General features: G+C 49.0%; 1 long non-coding RNA gene across 4 annotated transcripts in view; it reads left to right on the top strand.

Annotated features, from left to right (window-relative positions):
* The first annotated feature begins 2,364 nt into the window (after positions 1-2,364).
* Positions 2,365-17,244, top strand: part of LOC144176070 (uncharacterized) — a 90,184-nt gene continuing 75,304 nt past the window's right edge. For 2 of the 4 annotated variants that reach the window (XR_013323768.1, XR_013323771.1), the window contains exons 1-2: positions 2,365-3,003; positions 3,838-3,890. This is a non-coding gene — a long non-coding RNA (uncharacterized LOC144176070). Of the gene's footprint in view, positions 3,004-3,837; positions 3,891-15,278; positions 15,388-17,244 lie in introns of all 4 variants that reach the window. The other 2 variants (XR_013323770.1, XR_013323769.1) reach the window with 2 other exon arrangements.

Genomic DNA, 17,244 nt, shown 5'->3' with positions numbered 1-17,244 from the left:
CACACACACACACACACACACACACACACACACACACACACACACACACACACACACACACACACACACACACACACACACACACACACACACACACACACACACACACACACACACACACACACACACACACACACACAACACACACACACACACACACACACACACACACACACACACACACACACACACACACACACACACACACACACACACACACACACACACACACACACACACACACACACACACACACACACACACACACACACACACACACACACACACACACACACACACACACACACACACACACACACACACACACACACACACACACACACACACACACACACACACACACACACACACACACACACACACACACACACACACACACACACACACACACACACACACACACACACACACACACACACACACACACACACACACACACACACACACACACACACACACACACACACACACACACACACACACACACACACACACACACACACACACACACACACACACACACACACACACACACACACACACACACACACACACACACACACACACACACACACACACACACACACACACACACACACACACACACACACACACACACACACACACACACACACACACACACACACACACACACACACACACACACACACACACACACACACACACACACACACACACACACACACACACACACACACACACACACACACACACACACACACACACACACACACACACACACACACACACACACACACACACACACACACACACACACACACACACACACACACACACACACACACACACACACACACACACACACACACACACACACACACACACACACACACACACACACACACACACACACACACACACACACACACACACACACACACACACACACACACACACACACACACACACACACACACACACACACACACACACACACACACACACACACACACACACACACACACACACACACACACACACACACACACACACACACACACACACACACACACACACACACACACACACACACACACACACACACACACACACACACACACACACACACACACACACACACACACACACACACACACACACACACACACACACACACACACACACACACACACACACACACACACACACACACACACACACACACACACACACACACACACACACACACACACACACACACACACACACACACACACACACACACACACACACACACACACACACACACACACACACACACACACACACACACACACACACACACACACACACACACACACACACACACACACACACACACACACACACACACACACACACACACACACACACACACACACACACACACACACACACACACACACACACACACACACACACACACACACACACACACACACACACACACACACACACACACACACACACACACACACACACACACACACACACACACACACACACACACACACACACACACACACACACACACACACACACACACACACACACACACACACACACACACACACACACACACACACACACACACACACACACACACACACACACACACACACACACACACACACACACACACACACACACACACACACACACACACACACACACACACACACACACACACACACACACACACACACACACACACACACACACACACACACACACACACACACACACACACACACACACACACACACACACACACACACACACACACACACACACACACACACACACACACACACACACACACACACACACACACACACACACACACACACACACACACACACACACACACACACACACACACACACACACACACACACACACACACACACACACACACACACACACACACACACACACACACACACACACACACACACACACACACACACACACACACACACACACACACACACACACACACACACACACACACACACACACACACACACACACACACACACACACACACACACACACACACACACACACACACACACACACACACACACACACACACACACACACACACACACACACACACACACACACACACACACACACACACACACACACACACACACACACACACACACACACACACACACACACACACACACACACACACACACACACACACACACACACACACACACACACACACACACACACACACACACACACACACACACACACACACACAAAGAAATAGCAGCAAAAGGCAACGCCCATTGACCGAAGAAAGTTGATGGCTTCGAGCCTTTGCAATAATGAACAAATCACGAGAAATTCACCAAAAGTGAGTAGTTTTTGTCTGTTTGTAACGAGCACGTCGAAAATAAAATGCGTGTCTTCCAGTTCCCAATTCTCTGATTTGCTTCATAAGTGTCCGAGCCAGCCGGCTATATTCGGCTGTCAAAGTGCGCCGAGTCGGCTTCAAACTTCGATTGTAGTACTTTAAAATACGACATTCATTGCATCTCAGTTTGCGCGACCAAGTAGAATAGCCATGAAAGAAAATATATTCGTACTTCATATTCCGCCGCCGTCGCAGCGAACGTGTAATCGTGCGACAGCGCCACCTGGATTTTCCTCCTACAGCGTCACGCGGGAGAGGGCCCGGTCATCACACTTTCCTATTCTAGCCAGTGTACCCGGGCCCACAGACGGCTTTTCGCGGCATGGTTGACAGCGAATGTGCGTTGTTCGTGTTGCAATTTATGTTTTCTGGGCGACATACCGTCAAAACACGTGTTCGCGCTCTGCGGATAAAGCCTGCTTGCCACTTTGGAAATATGAGCGGTTAAGGATAACCTGAAATGCTGCTGCAAACGATCGACGAACGGCGTTGTTTGTTTTCCTGTGACCGGACAAAGAAGTTCGGTAAGTTCATTTTTGCTGGGCCTTTTCTTGCGCGATAAGGTTCGGTACAGAAACGTGTTACGGCTTGATTTCCCGCTTCCGCATCAGTGTCACGGTGTGGGTCGCGGAAGATAAATTCAATTTATTTATGCTGACGCCACCCGATATGTCTAGCGTTGTTGACGGACAGGTGGTAGGCGCAGCGGAGGGGGGCTAGAAGTCTGAAATAATTGCCGGTCCTCTTGATGACATCGTGAGGAATGCAGGTGTTTTGTACCGTATGCAGGTTATATCGCACGAGCTCAGTTTCACCGCACTTTCGTTTTACTTCGATAGCTATGCCACTTTGAACGAGGCAAAATACAAGCGGCTGCTGAACTTTTCAGAGCTAAAATTTCTCTTGAGAAAAAAAAAAAAAAAAGAAACACGGAAATAGTTTAAAAATCTGAGCTTTGCAATCAAAGCGTTTTCCCATTTTCATTTATATCTGATTACTGGCTGAAAACCTTTCCTAAATGCTTTCGCGGGTTCTGTTTCTTTGGAAAATATTTGTTTTCTATAACCAATTTGTAATGCTGGAGCACCTCAGCTGAGTATATTTAACATTGCTGTAAACGATATCTACGCCTACATCGCTGCTCTTGATCCATTCAAGCCATTTATTTGAGCCTTTAGCATTGGTTTTAAGCACCCTTCACCAGTTGTGTGGTTAGGTCGCTTAACATAGCTGTCTTGATAACAAAGCAGTCATTGAGTGTGTGTGCTTACTTCTCCGAATGTGCAGAGCTTTTAACTATGGCATGTAATGATGCTTATGCTCATGTAACTTCTCTTTGCAACCTCTTCATTTAAAAGTGGCTGGACCTTCAGGAGGTGGGAGATGTGTGGCAAGATGACAAGCAATACAGGTAGGTACTGCATTTATGTGACCCATATATGAACCCAGAAATAGAACTGGGCCTCTAAGCATGTGTTTGGGGTGGTAGGGCCTTTACAGCACGAATTGGTGCCCACCCAACTTGTGGGAGTTTATTCTTGCGTTACCACAGCAATAATAGTAGTATGTAGCCCTTTCAGTGATGGGATTCTCTGCATGTTTAACACATTTTAATTGTGTTGAATGTCTGGGGCCTTGAATTGAATGTCTGGTCCCTTTCTATCTGTGCAAGTGAATTCTTGTTTTTATGATATTTTTTTGCACATGATGTAGTGCCTTTGCAAACCAGGTTTTGTGGGTTAAGAGTCCTTCAACGTTGGCTTGAGGCTGGGCAGTTGTTATGTCGAAAGTGTGGTAATGTGAGCAAGCACAAGGTTTTGCAGGGGCAGTACCGCTGCCGCAAGAAGTAATTGTGATGCTGGAGCTGTGGCTGTGTAGCTGCACCAGTTGTAACTGACAGGAGCATATCACATACACATGCATATTGGAAGCCTGTATACCTATCAACTCTTCGGTATTACCATGGCTCTGAGCATTAAGCATTGCATGTTGGATGCTGCGCCAGTGGGGTGATGGTACTCATAGCGGACCCTTGCAGCGTATCCAGCACGCTTCCAGTGCACGTGAGCTAGTTAAGCTGAACTACTTGTGTATACAGGAAGGCAAAATGAGTGCACTAACTATTGTTTTCTGGCAATGCAGAGTCCTTGCATCGTTTTTTTTTGCAATCTATGCACTGAATTTACATGGGGTCCTTGTCAGTGGCCAGTTAAAAAACCGTTTCACAGTTTCGTTCAAGCAAAATAATAACAATGGGAGGTTATGCAGAGTATGCCCACAGGATACCAAAGTTAATTTTGAAGTTGAATTGTGAATTGAGCTCTCGAGCTTTTTTTGTGTTCAAGCACACCCAGCCCTTCAAAATCAGACCCTGCGTATGTCACCGAGCTGCAGTGTTTGTGGCACCTGCAATGAGGCATCGTTATTCATTTCTATATGTCAGCTGTATACTGTGACTGCTCAAAATGCTGTAAGCACAGTGCGCAGTTGTCGTGGCATGAGCATGTGAACAATTTGAAATTTATTGACTAAATATATTTTCTAGAAGGAAAATGAACTGTTATGCTTTCTTTGCCATCTTGTGTTTATTAATGCTCATAATTAAACATAATGTTCTTCATCTATTTAAAGGGACACTGAAGTGAATTTGTCAAGCTCCCGTTTTTGCTTGCACTGCGTAGACTGGCTCAAATTAGCACACTTTTCATCGTTTATCCGGTTGACAAATCGGTAATTATTTTACAAAGCGCAAAAGAAGAAAAACTACCATGCGCGGTTTGCGGTTGTCGCACCAACTAAGCTGTGACGTTGGGAGGAGGGGGCACCGTGATTGGACGATGCCCAAGGTTAGCAATCAAACAAGTTTCGGTTTCGGTTCTGTAAAACAACATGTTTGACATCCAATGGCGTCGTTGGATGCGCATTCTCAATATCCCAGTAATCGTAGTACCGCGCTTCTGCCATGTTGTCGGCTGTAAAATGCATACGATAAGCCTCCCAGGACGGCTTGGAATCGTAGCATTCACTAGCCGAGGCCTACCCAGTGCATGAACGCCCTCCCCGTCCCCGCAGACGCACAAATGCATGCGCCTTTCCCCCATATTTGGAGCTTGCCTCACTCATGCCTCTGTCGTAAAAAGCGTGTTCGCACCAGGCCAAGGGTCTGTTCATTCTGGCCTGTGCCCACTGCCTGCAAGCAGTCGGTGCTTATGGCAACAGCACGCCAACGATAACTCGCTAGCGCGCCAGTGCCAGGCTGCGCGAGTTATGCGGACTAGTTCGTGGAGCAGTGAATGTTGCGGCACAAAAAAATGGTGAACTCAGTATAGAAAACATCGGCGAAAAACGAAAAAGTTACCTTATAAAAAGAAAAAAGCTTCTCCCCGCAGGGATTCGAACTTGTGAGGGGCAAAACAGTTGTGATCATATACCTAGTGCTCCAGACGACACGGCCATGGGCGAGAGTGCTGCCGATAATGGAAATATAAGGTATATAATGTAAAACCAGTTTACACTTTTATTTAGTTTTAGTATTTCAAGCAGCTTAGGTGACTATTTGTTGTATTGCGCTCGTGCAGTAAGCGTCCCCCGAGTTTCCACAATAGCTCACGCCTAGCAATTGCATTTCTTAGACGGAAAAGCGTTTGCAGATGCGTAGTCGTGCTGCTGACCGCTGTACTTGTTCGCCCAGTTTACACTTTTATTTAGTTTTAGTATTTCAAGCAGCTTAGGTGACTATTTGTTGTATTGCGCTCGTGCAGTAAGCGTCCCCCGAGTTTCCACAATAGCTCACGCCTAGCAATTGCATTTCTTAGACGGAAAAGCGTTCGCAGATGCGTAGTCGTGCTGCTGACCGCTGTACTTGTTCGCCCAGCGCAAAAAAGTGCTTCCCGCACCCTAGTTTACGCTGTACGGTAAAAATATCAGTTCATTTTATTTCCTTAGTACCTATATTGACTTCGCTGACTTTTCTACCCCTTCAAGAGGCCTTATATTTTTCTACTGGCGTACCAGTCAGCGAAGCGGCGCATGTGCGCTTGTGTGAAGCGACCTTGACTTGGAGCTAGATAGAGAGTACAAACTAACGAAGTAAAGGAAGGCACGTTTTTCCATTCACAAACGTGTTGTGCCTTAGTTTCAACTGATCGAGCGAATTGCCATGACCTGTCGGCGGCCGGCGGACTAAACGTTTTGCCGACTGACTTGGTCGCGGAAGGTCGGCGAGCCGTGTAGTAGCGCAGCCAATTGCCAGCTCCTCTCCTGCTGACGTCACACGAAAACGCCAAAGAAAATGGGCGAGAGTGCAGAGAGGAGGACAGCATTTTCGAATTGATTTTTCTACTGAATAAATTCGCGTAAACGCGCTCAGAGTGGTCGAAACAGGGCCTAGGGACTCCGGACTACAATTTGCGCTCGTAATCCCGCATTGTTTACAAATCACTTCAGTGTCCCTTTAAAACGTCTTTAGTGCTTATGCTTAGTGCAGACAAAAGTTTACAGGTTGGGTTCTGTTTTAAAATGTAGCATAGCCACGTGCTACTCACGACCACGAGTTTGCTTTCTGGAATCATGAGAATTCACGATTTCATTCTTTCGGACTTGATGGGCTGGTAATTCTGGCAAGGCATTATCGCCTGGTCATCATATTGAACATATATTGGGCAAGATAGTGTACGAACGATGCAAAAAAAAATGAATTGTACAAATAATGTAAATCAGAAGCAGTCAAAAGTTTGCGTATTTGCACTCTAAGTTAAGGGGGTACTGACACAAAATTTTGAAGGCGAGATAACTTCGGAGATAGATTGGTGCAAACACATATACATCATCTGCAAAATATCAGCGGCGAATACAGCCTAGAACATCTTTAAAATCAATTTTAAAGTATGCGAAACGCAACCGACCAGGCAGCAGAGGGCCATGCGCAATCGACATCCCATGGATATTGTGTAAATAAACAATACCCAAACACGTCACCAGTTTGTGTTTGCCGCTTCCGCGCTGCCGGCGTTTTTTGCCGGCTCGCCGCTCCAATCAGAGAGCCAGAGGGCGTAGCTTCTGCTCTCGAGAACGAACGACCCGATCGTTGGCGGTGGAGGCGCCGTGATTTCGTCAGCTCGTCGGCTGCAGCTGGCCGCGACCAAAGTGCTACAGCAATTTGAGGCACTCTGTTTCTATTACTTTTTATTACCATTGGATGCGAAAACGCGCCGGAGGCACGAAAAGCCCACTGAGCGAGCCGCACGGTCGCTGTGCAGGCGGCGGCCATGGCAGCGAAGTGGCCCAGGCCGGCGCAGGTAGCTCGAGTGATAGCTTGTTACCGCTGCACAAAATTGTCCCCAAGTCCCATCTATGGCAGCTTATATGAGAAAGGAGTTAATGATACGATGGCGGGTTGCATTAAAAATTGTCATCGCACCGCTTACGAGAGCGGCAATCGAATATCCGCCGCAGAGCTAAGCCGAACACATCTGTAGGCGGACCTGTAGGCAGACAGGCCGACTGCTCCCAGCGCGCGTCTTGCCGCCCACTGTCTCGAGCGTCGCGCGTCGTTCTTTAGCCGCGGTAGCATTTGCACTCGCAGCGCCTGCGTCACATCCACGGTCGCTTTTTAATTAAGCGCCGCACGAGATCAGTACGTGGGGGCATTCGCAGAAACTGCCGTCGATGCGGATTCGACAGTGCTACGGCGGCTCTGCTCTGTGATATCCCTCCGACGGTCACGTGGTCAGCTTTGTTCACACAAAATCCATCGTTTCGCGGCACCCGCTGAAACCGAAACTGCGACTGGCCGCATTGAAAATGCCTCTAATTAAACAACTGTCGCATGCTGAAGCAAATGAGGTTCCTACAGGTTATGAGTAGGTCACTAGCTACTTATTGCAACAAAAAAAACAAAGATGCAAAATTTTTGTGTCAGTGCCCCTTTAATGTTAGCAGCTAGCAGCATTTACTGCATTTGCAAGCTTGAGACACTGACAGCGTAATGCACCCGCAGCTATGCTCAGTGGCTAAGGTGTGGTGCTGAGCCCAAATACGCAGGTTTGATCTTGGCTGCAGTGGCTGCTTTTCTGATGAAGGCGAAAAGCGAACACACCCTTCTGTTGAGATTTCAGCATAAGTTAAAGGATCCCAGGGGGTCATAATTAATCTTGAGCCCTCCATTACTGCGCGCCTCGTAGCCCATGGGCCGCTTCACCGTGTTAAACCCTGCAATCAATCAATCCGACGGCGTAACGTAAGCACATGACTTTTATCAGTGCCTTTTGGTGGGATGAGGCAAACGTTGCTCATAGCCCTGGCAAATGAAATGCATCTGCGGCACGGATGGGCAGGTTACCTAAAGTAGACCATGCTGGCTTGTGCCCCTGCATGGTCTACTTTTGGTAGGCATTGGGGCAGCAAGGCAGTGCTCCTTAGTGATTTGGCCGCAGCACCCCCCCTGTGTACCAATTACTTTCTGTGTGTTTACAGTGTGTAGTATTTAGTGTCTACTTATTTTGTGGCCAGCATGTGAAGCAGGGGTACCTGAAACAGTACTCAATCTGATTATTTCTTGATTCCTCAAAAGCTTTTCTCTCATTGATGATCGGGCACAAATAAGATTTCGTTTCGTTGTTGCTTATAGTCTTGCTTTTCTGATCAAGATCAGTCCGAAAAAAACACAGAGAACACAGTGTGTGCTAATTTTGAATTGTGCCCTTCCAATAATAATGCCAAAGACAACCACATACCGTGTTTACTGAATTGTAATGCGACCATGATTGCAATGTAAGGGGTGACTTCATCGCATCCAGAAAGAAAAATTAAAACCACAAAAGTAACTCAAGGGGTACGCGCCAAAAAAAAAAAAAAAGCCGCCAAAGTACTCACGTGAGACCAATGGAGTAATGGAAAAGCACATTTATTTTTGAAGCACTTGGGCTGGGCGCCCACCTGTGATGTGACACTTATAACTTCGCAGAAAGCCCATCTGTCGAGAGATATCGCTTGTTTTGAGCTGTATCAGTTCAACACTGACTGCCAAGAGGCAGTTGCACTGTTTGGTGGCGAAATCAGCAACACCCTTTTGTAATTTGACGTGGCAGCTGTAGCAAGGCTCTCGAAAACCTTTTGGGCAGGGTTCGCATGTGAAAAGGCGCTCCCGCAGTAGCTTCCATCCACAGACGGTCGATGTTGACTCTTCAGGTAGCTTCTGGATTGCCGATTTCTTGAGCCATTAAAATAGCATGGGTCATACTGAGTGCAACACGTGCCCATAACAGTGGGACCTGAAGGTGTTGAAACACTTTAGGGCAATGAGAGTTACCTATGCTTCAAAACAAAAGTACGGCGCAAAGCAAAGGAAAAACGCTGTGCACGCTGTCAACCACGACAGAAAAAAAAGCAAGGAAACAGAAAACGTCGGTCTTAGCTTGTTGTGGACCCGAACAGCTCTGGCACATCTTGGCGACGTAGATTGCGAAATGGTCAAAACTGTAGCCATTGATGACAATTGGGTGCATCATTGCAATTTTTAGGCAACTTGAATTGTGGTATTCGATTGTAACGCAAGGGTTGACTTCAGGTGCAAAAAGAAAACGTGTTATAATAGTTTAAATACAGCAACATTCGTATTTGTATTTAACTATTTCAATTCAGTTTAAGATACAGTCGAACACGGATATATCGAACTCCAAGGGGATCGCGAAATAATTCGATATATGAAAAATTCGATATATAAATATGGGCTCTGAGACCTCACCTATGGCGGACGATCACTTATCGATCGTCGCATTCAAGAATGACAACTAATTCCGCACTCACGACGCAACAGGACGCTTTATTTCCGTGAAAAAAAAATCGCTGATCTTGGCCTAGATTTTGTCGAGGCTGCACGACTAGAAAATTCCAGCAGTACGCTGCGCCTTCGCACACCATGCCCAACGCGCACACAAAAGAAGAACAGCGCACACGTGCCACAAGAACTTTGAAGGTAACAATTCCAAGGCTCTCTGAACGGACTCCAACAAAGCGCTCGCGATGGTCATCTCCGTGAGAAACAGTGATCTCCGAAAGGTGCGGGAAAACTCGCCAAACAGCAGCAACAGCAGCAAAATGCAAAAGAAGGAGGATGCCGTCAGCGCCTTGGTTCCCTCTTCCCTTTCCCGAGACGACATCGGGGGAAGACAGACCCAGAGAGAGAGAGAAAAAAACTCTTTTTCGGCGAGCCGGGAACGTACGCAGCCGAAAAAAAAAGGACGTGCGCAGTCGGGGCATTCCTACCTCGCACTGTCACATTTTCTGAGCGTTCGGGCTTGTGTGCCTAGCGAGATTTAGCATACCGGGCTCCGTCCGCTAACGCTACGGCGGCCGGTAGCGGGGCCCGACTGGGCAAGCGCAAATTCGTTCCGTAGGTGGGATTAGTTCCGCGAGCCAGTCTTCGCCATGCCCGCGGATTCCTCCACATCCTCGTCAACCTCAATCGGGGGTGCAGCGACCGCCGAAGAGCACCTTCCAGCTCGCGCGGCGTTCGATATACCCAATCTCGGAAAAAATACGGTTCGATATAAACGTACGAATTCCTATACTTTTACACATAATTTTCAAGGGGATAATTTATGAGTTCGATATAGACAATAATTCGATATACCCGTGTTCGATATATCCGTGTTTGACTGTATGTCGATCGATATCTGTTAATCAATATTGAATTACCACCCGCCGCTGTGGCTCAGTGACTAAGGCGTTGCGCTGCTGACCATGAGGTCGCGGGTTCGATTCCCGGCCGCGGCGGCCGCGTTTCTGATGGAGGCGAAAAGCAAAAACGCCCGTGTGTACGAGATTTCGGCGCACGTAAAGATCCCCAGGTGGTCAAAATTAATCCGGAGCCCTCCACTACGGCGCGCCTCATCGCCTGCGTTGCGTCGGCGCGTTAAACCCCACAATCAATCAATTTGTTCACCTCCTCTATTGTTTTGATTGTTCAGCATACTGGAGCATGACATCATCATGTGACGTTTTCAGACTGCCTAGAGATGAATGAACCCTGCACGGGGCACCTTGAGTATTCATGGTGACGGTGCTGGCGACACCGCGGACCCCGAGCCCCCAACATAAACTGTAACCTACCGTGGTGATGTGTTTAAAGGGGTCCTGAAATGCCTTCCGCCGATGCATGGATGTACATGTAACCAAATAAAGCAATGTATTAGCAATCTCCTCCTGCAAGAATTTTGTTAAAGCGATGAGTATTAGCTGAGAAATCGTAAATCAAAAACCGCGAATTATCGTCGCGCCGTATTTCCTCCTCCTTTCAACTGTTTCTTCGCTGTTGGCCTCCCCTCCCATGATGCTCCGCTCCTCAGCGGTGACGTACTTCCGCTATTGCGCTCCCACAGACTGCCGTCTGCTACGGGCCAGCTCTTTCGGCTTTTTCATCTCTGTAGACACCATGGACACAGGCTGGAAAAGCGAACGAATGACCTGGCCGCATGTGTGCGGCCTGGCCTTGCCCTTTCGCGGTGTACGTAGCTGCAGGGCTGCAGTTGGTATCGGCGGCGAACTCGCAGCCGCGTGGGGAGAATCGTGCGCTCGTTCCCTTTGGTGCACCGCGCACTGTTTATCCAAAAAGCGCGGTCTCAGATGTGGCCCCGCTGGTGCCGGGTGTTATTTTGCGGTGGTTGTAATTCCTACTACCGGCGGCATGTGAAAAAAGACATTTTCAACCGACACAGAACCCGTGCACAAAACGCGCCGGATCGGATCGCTTTATCAGCGGCGATGAACGTGAAGGCGAAGAGCAAACCAACGCTGCACTCGATCAGCGAGAACCCGTGTTCTGACAAGCTGCACCCATGTGTTGCATTCAACACTGACGGGAAAGCGTTTGTTTGCACTTGTTTGGATAGTCGTAAAATGTCCAAACACTCCGGCACTCCGCTAGCAGATCAGCCGGCGAGACATTTCGGAAAACATTTGACAGATGGCGCCGTATGCATTAGTGTGTCGCTACGCAAAACTGATGAGACGCTCTACTAAAACTCCCATCGCGGTGTCACGTAGCGGGACGCAAAAATTTAGCGTTTAGCGTATGCAAAGGCCACAAACGCTGTACTAAAACTCTATTAGCAGCAAAATAGCGTGCGTATGTGAAACCGCTTGCGTTTACAAAGCTGCACGCCGAGCGCGTACGTTTCAAACCTAGTGACATCGTTTAAATACACTGGCAAGCACAGTGTAACGTAGTCAGATATCAACCGTATGCTCAGGCGACAAGCAAGAGCTTGTTTTATGTGGGGCGGAGATTGCGCATAAAGGCCCGTTCGCACTTGCGACGAAAGCGAGTGAGAGCGGCAGGAATTCCGTCGCTTTGTCGCGCGACGATCATTTTTGTCGAATGGTCGGGACAAATTTTGGTTGCGCGACAGAATTCCCGTCGCTTTCGCTCGCTTTCGTCGCAAGCGGGAATGGAAAGTTCTGCCGCTGCCGTCTGCTACGCAGCTCGGAGGTAACCGCGCGATCTGCTCGGGCCGGATGAACGCGCACACTCCCGCACGGCAGCGCCCCAAGCGGCAGACGGCCGCGTACATCGCTCCCGGCGCCCGCCTGGAGCCCGCCCTCGGCACACTAGCCAGTATATTTCAGGCACTATAATGGAGGAAAGATTTTTTGCTTCCGATGAACCTAGTTCTTTGCCCCTGTGTTTTTAAATACGTGAAGTGGTTAGCACGTCGTCCTCACGCAGCTCTGTATCGTCGTAGCATCGCTGATTGTCCGAACGAAGCTTGCAGCTAAGCCAATGCAGCGACCGAAGCTGTGTGTGTGTGTGTGCATCGCCTCCTGTGTGTTGTGGACGCGTTCGTTTCGCGATGAAATGCGACATTGTACTTCTGCGGGTGGATAGTGCTTCCCATGGTCTGGATTATCTTTCTCGAACGACGTACCACTCAACCTCGCATGGGGTATGTGCAGTGTGCCTGGCTAAAAGCCTTCTCGCTTGCGCACCAGAGTTGTGACTTGCTGCTCGTCCCCGCAAACCGGGTGTGAGGTGAGTGCCGTATTTACGACGGGCAGGAGGAGGCAACTCATCGTCTGTAAATCGCGGTTCAGACTTGCAACGCATGTTGTGACGTTGCGTTCGTTCGGAACGCATCTCTGGATTGTTTTGAAGTTGAATAAAATGTACGCGTCAAACCCGGGCATTCGGCTCAGGGCGTTCTCTGCGATTGCACCAAAGAAGTGCCACGGGACTTTCTTTATGGTACGTACTCACGTAAGATAAAATCCACGTCGTGTTATGGCCGTGTTGCATTCAATACAAACGGTTAAGCGTTTGTTTACACTTGTTTCGTTTGTCGTAAAATGTCAAAGCACTCCGGCACTCCGCTGGCAGATCAGCCGGTGAGCCGACGCTAAGCAGACGACTCATCTCTTTGCCGGAAGTGCGTGAAAAAGCCGCCCAATAGCAGGATGTCTAGCTCATGACGAACATCTGGGAATCGATGATGTAGACATGTGAAGATGGCGGCGTCCAAAAACACGAAGGAAAGGGTGAGAAAAAAGCGACAAACTTTGCAACAAAAGTGTGAGCTTTCCGCTGCGCGTAAAAGAGTAATACTTGGCACAGGTGACGTTGGCGACCCAATCTAGCGATTGCGCTAGTTCATTTAGTGTGCTCAAAATGCCTTTCAGGGCCCCTTTAAAGGAGCCATGAAGAGAAAATGCAAGTTGGTTTTATTCGAAAGATTTCGTGTTTTATAGTGCCCCCAGGGCTTGTCCGGATACAAACGGTGCTTTATTCACTGAGAAATTAAACAATTTAGATTAAAATTTTGATTTTCCCGCTCAATCGTGCGTTTTCGTGGTCCCAAGTGACATCACGGGAACCGGCCGCTCTGCAGCCTAGAGTACCTTCATTCACGCATCCGCCGTACAGGGTAGAAACACGTAACGCTGGCGCCGCCATGTTCGGTTGCTCGCTCGCCGCCGAAGCAAGTCATTGTGTCAAAACCGCGCTAAAATTATTGCCGCAAACGCGGTTTACTGAAGAAGTTTGAATCATATTGTCTGTTTCGCGTTGCTAGGTGTCGTGGGAAACGAAAACAATAACGCGTTGAGCCCGTTGGCCCAATTGCGGCGGCACGGGACCGTTCAAAGGTTGTCTCCACCCTGTAGCGGTGTTGGTTTGTTCCCGCGTTTCTTTACGTTTCGTAACCTAGATGGCGCCACCATACCGTGGGAAGCGTTTGGTTTGTTTTTGCCCGCATTTAAACCTGGCTTGTTTTTGTTCTGGGAGAAAATATTCGTTCCCTGAAACAGTGCTCGCTCGACAAATGGGGTCACGTAAGACACCGTTGCTTGCGTCAATCGGCCAGTGTCGTCTGAGACAACCCCAAGCCCCATAGTGCTGTGCAGCTAAACCAAAGCATGCTGTGCGCAGTACGAACAGCAGAACGCATCAGTACTTCTATGTTTACATGTGCTTTCGTAACTTCCACTGTTTGTCCCATCATTCCTATTGCTTTGTAAAGAATGTGCCCTAAATTTAAGCGCAAATCGCTCGTTCGTCTAGTTTGTAAGCTCTACCTAATTTGCGTCTGCTTCTGCCAGCCTCCGCCAATCGCAGAGCTTAGCCCATGTGACATCACAGGTTCTGTTGCGGGAAATGAGCTGGTGGGTCGCATGACCATTCCCGTTTTTCCTAATTATGTAGCTTATTTGAGCGAAGTTTATGTTAAAAGTGGTGTCAGTATGATTCTAACGAGACAATCTTTTGAATGAACCAAACTTGTGTTTTCTCTTCATGGCTCCTTTAAAGGTGAAGGGTAGAAGCCTCAAACGGTGGCCGTCGGAGCCCAGGTCAGGCTTCGGCGGATGGGATCCCTGTCTGTTTACGGGACCGCTCCGGGACCTCTCAGGCTATCAGGGTAAGGTTTGAGAAGAAAGTACCCCCGTCCCCTGCTTTTTTCTATGCTGTATGGAAAATTCAAAACCCCCCTCCAAACGTGATCGGTCCCTGAAAAGGGGCCGCACCGAAGTATCTTTCCCTCCACTACCAAGCATGAGCTTCCCAAAGCCAGACAAAGACTCTCGTTTCCTTGTTATCGAATCTCTTGACACAGCCCGCCCTCTTGCTTCACAATCAGTATTTTTGATTACAAAATACCTTGATGGAATAATTGGGAAAACCTACAATGCCAAAAAACAACGCACAGGAGAAGTGCTCGTCGAGGTAAAAAACCAGCAGCAGGCAACCACACTTCTTGGTCAGACGAAAATGGTCGATCTGGACATCAGGGTCACACCCCACCGCAGACTGAATAGCTCGCAGGGTGTGATCTCTGAGGCAGATCTTCTTAACGAGACAGATGCCGACATTCTTGAAGGTCTAAAGGATCAGGGTGTCACAGCCGTGCGCCGCATCACGATGCGTAGAGATGATAAGGTAATCCCCACGAAACATATTATCCTGACATTCAACTGCTCCTCACTTCCTGATCATATCAACGCAGGGTTCATCCGATGCTCCATTCGTCCTTACATTCCGAACCCGCGCCGCTGCTTTAAGTGCCAGCGGTTCGGGCACGGAACCAACTCCTGCCGTGGTCGTCTGACCTGCGCAACGTGCGCTCAGCATGATCATCCATCTGATAATTGTCCATCGTCAACCCTCACCTGCGCCAACTGCCAGGGACCCCATGCTGCCTACTCTCGAACGTGCGAGAAGTTTAAGCAGGAGAAGGCGATCATTAATGTGAAGGTAACTGAGAACATCACCTTCCCAGAGGCGCGAAAGAGGTTCGCCTCTTTCCCTCTGGGGAGGTACGCCGATGCGGCTCGCCGGGGGGCGGAGCGGCGTCTGGTGTCCACAGGGACGCAGTTCAGCGAGTCTGACCTGGTCCCTCCTCCGCCCCCCCCCCTGGGTTGCCTCACAGCCCAATCCGTCGCCACGCCGCTTGCTGAGGCAGCAGCGGTTGTGGTGACAACCTCTTCTGTAGGGACCGGTGCCGCTCCCGCCTCTGCCTCCCCGTCCTCCAGTGCGTTGGAGGGTGCCGACCGCGTGGACACCGGGGGCCCCGCATCAGCTCCCACCGCCACCGCACCTCCTGTGCCACCTTTGGTGTCCCGGACGCCCTTGGCGGTGGCGGCTCAAACGAAGGGCTCCCGAAAGGGGGCCAAGTCCGAGGGGCCTGGTCCGCCGGGCACCCTTCTGGCATCCGATGAGGAGATGGATGTCGCGCCGTTCCTGCCTGCAACGCAGCGCAAGGAACGGCCTCCGATGTCCAAGCCGACAGAAAGGCCTAGAAATCCTAGAATAACCGCCCCGAAAGACGACACATGAACAAAAACACACACACACACACTCCAGTTATTCTTAAATTTAAATAATGGGAAATGAAAACATCATCCAATGGAACTGCAGAGGCCTCCTTAAAAATCTTGACGATGTGTATGAGATGCTGCATGCCAATCAGCCAAGTATCATGTGTCTCCAGGAAATCCACCTCAATTCTAAACAAATTTCTTGAATAGGTACAGTCTACGCCCGTTACAACGGACTCTCTGAATCCGGAAAAAAACGTCCGCTGTAGCCGAAGTATGCAGTATCCGATGGAGGGGGGGGGGGGGGGGTATGAGCCCTAAAGTGGGTACTTTGACCAAAATATCATATGCATAGTACATTCACTTTGTTCTTTATACACGCCTGCAGCACCTCTGCACAGTGTTCGCACGAGGGCAAAGAATCGCATAAAAACCCTTCCCAAAGCTTAGCACGGCGGCAC

Source organism: Haemaphysalis longicornis, unplaced genomic scaffold (genome assembly GCF_048455015.1).
Source record: "Haemaphysalis longicornis isolate Haplotype H1 unplaced genomic scaffold, Haemaphysalis longicornis Haplotype H1 scaffold_3, whole genome shotgun sequence".
Taxonomy (NCBI): domain Eukaryota; kingdom Metazoa; phylum Arthropoda; class Arachnida; order Ixodida; family Ixodidae; genus Haemaphysalis; species Haemaphysalis longicornis.
The sequence above is the reverse complement of the archived record's forward strand: the minus strand, read 5'-3'. Positions and strand labels throughout refer to the sequence as shown.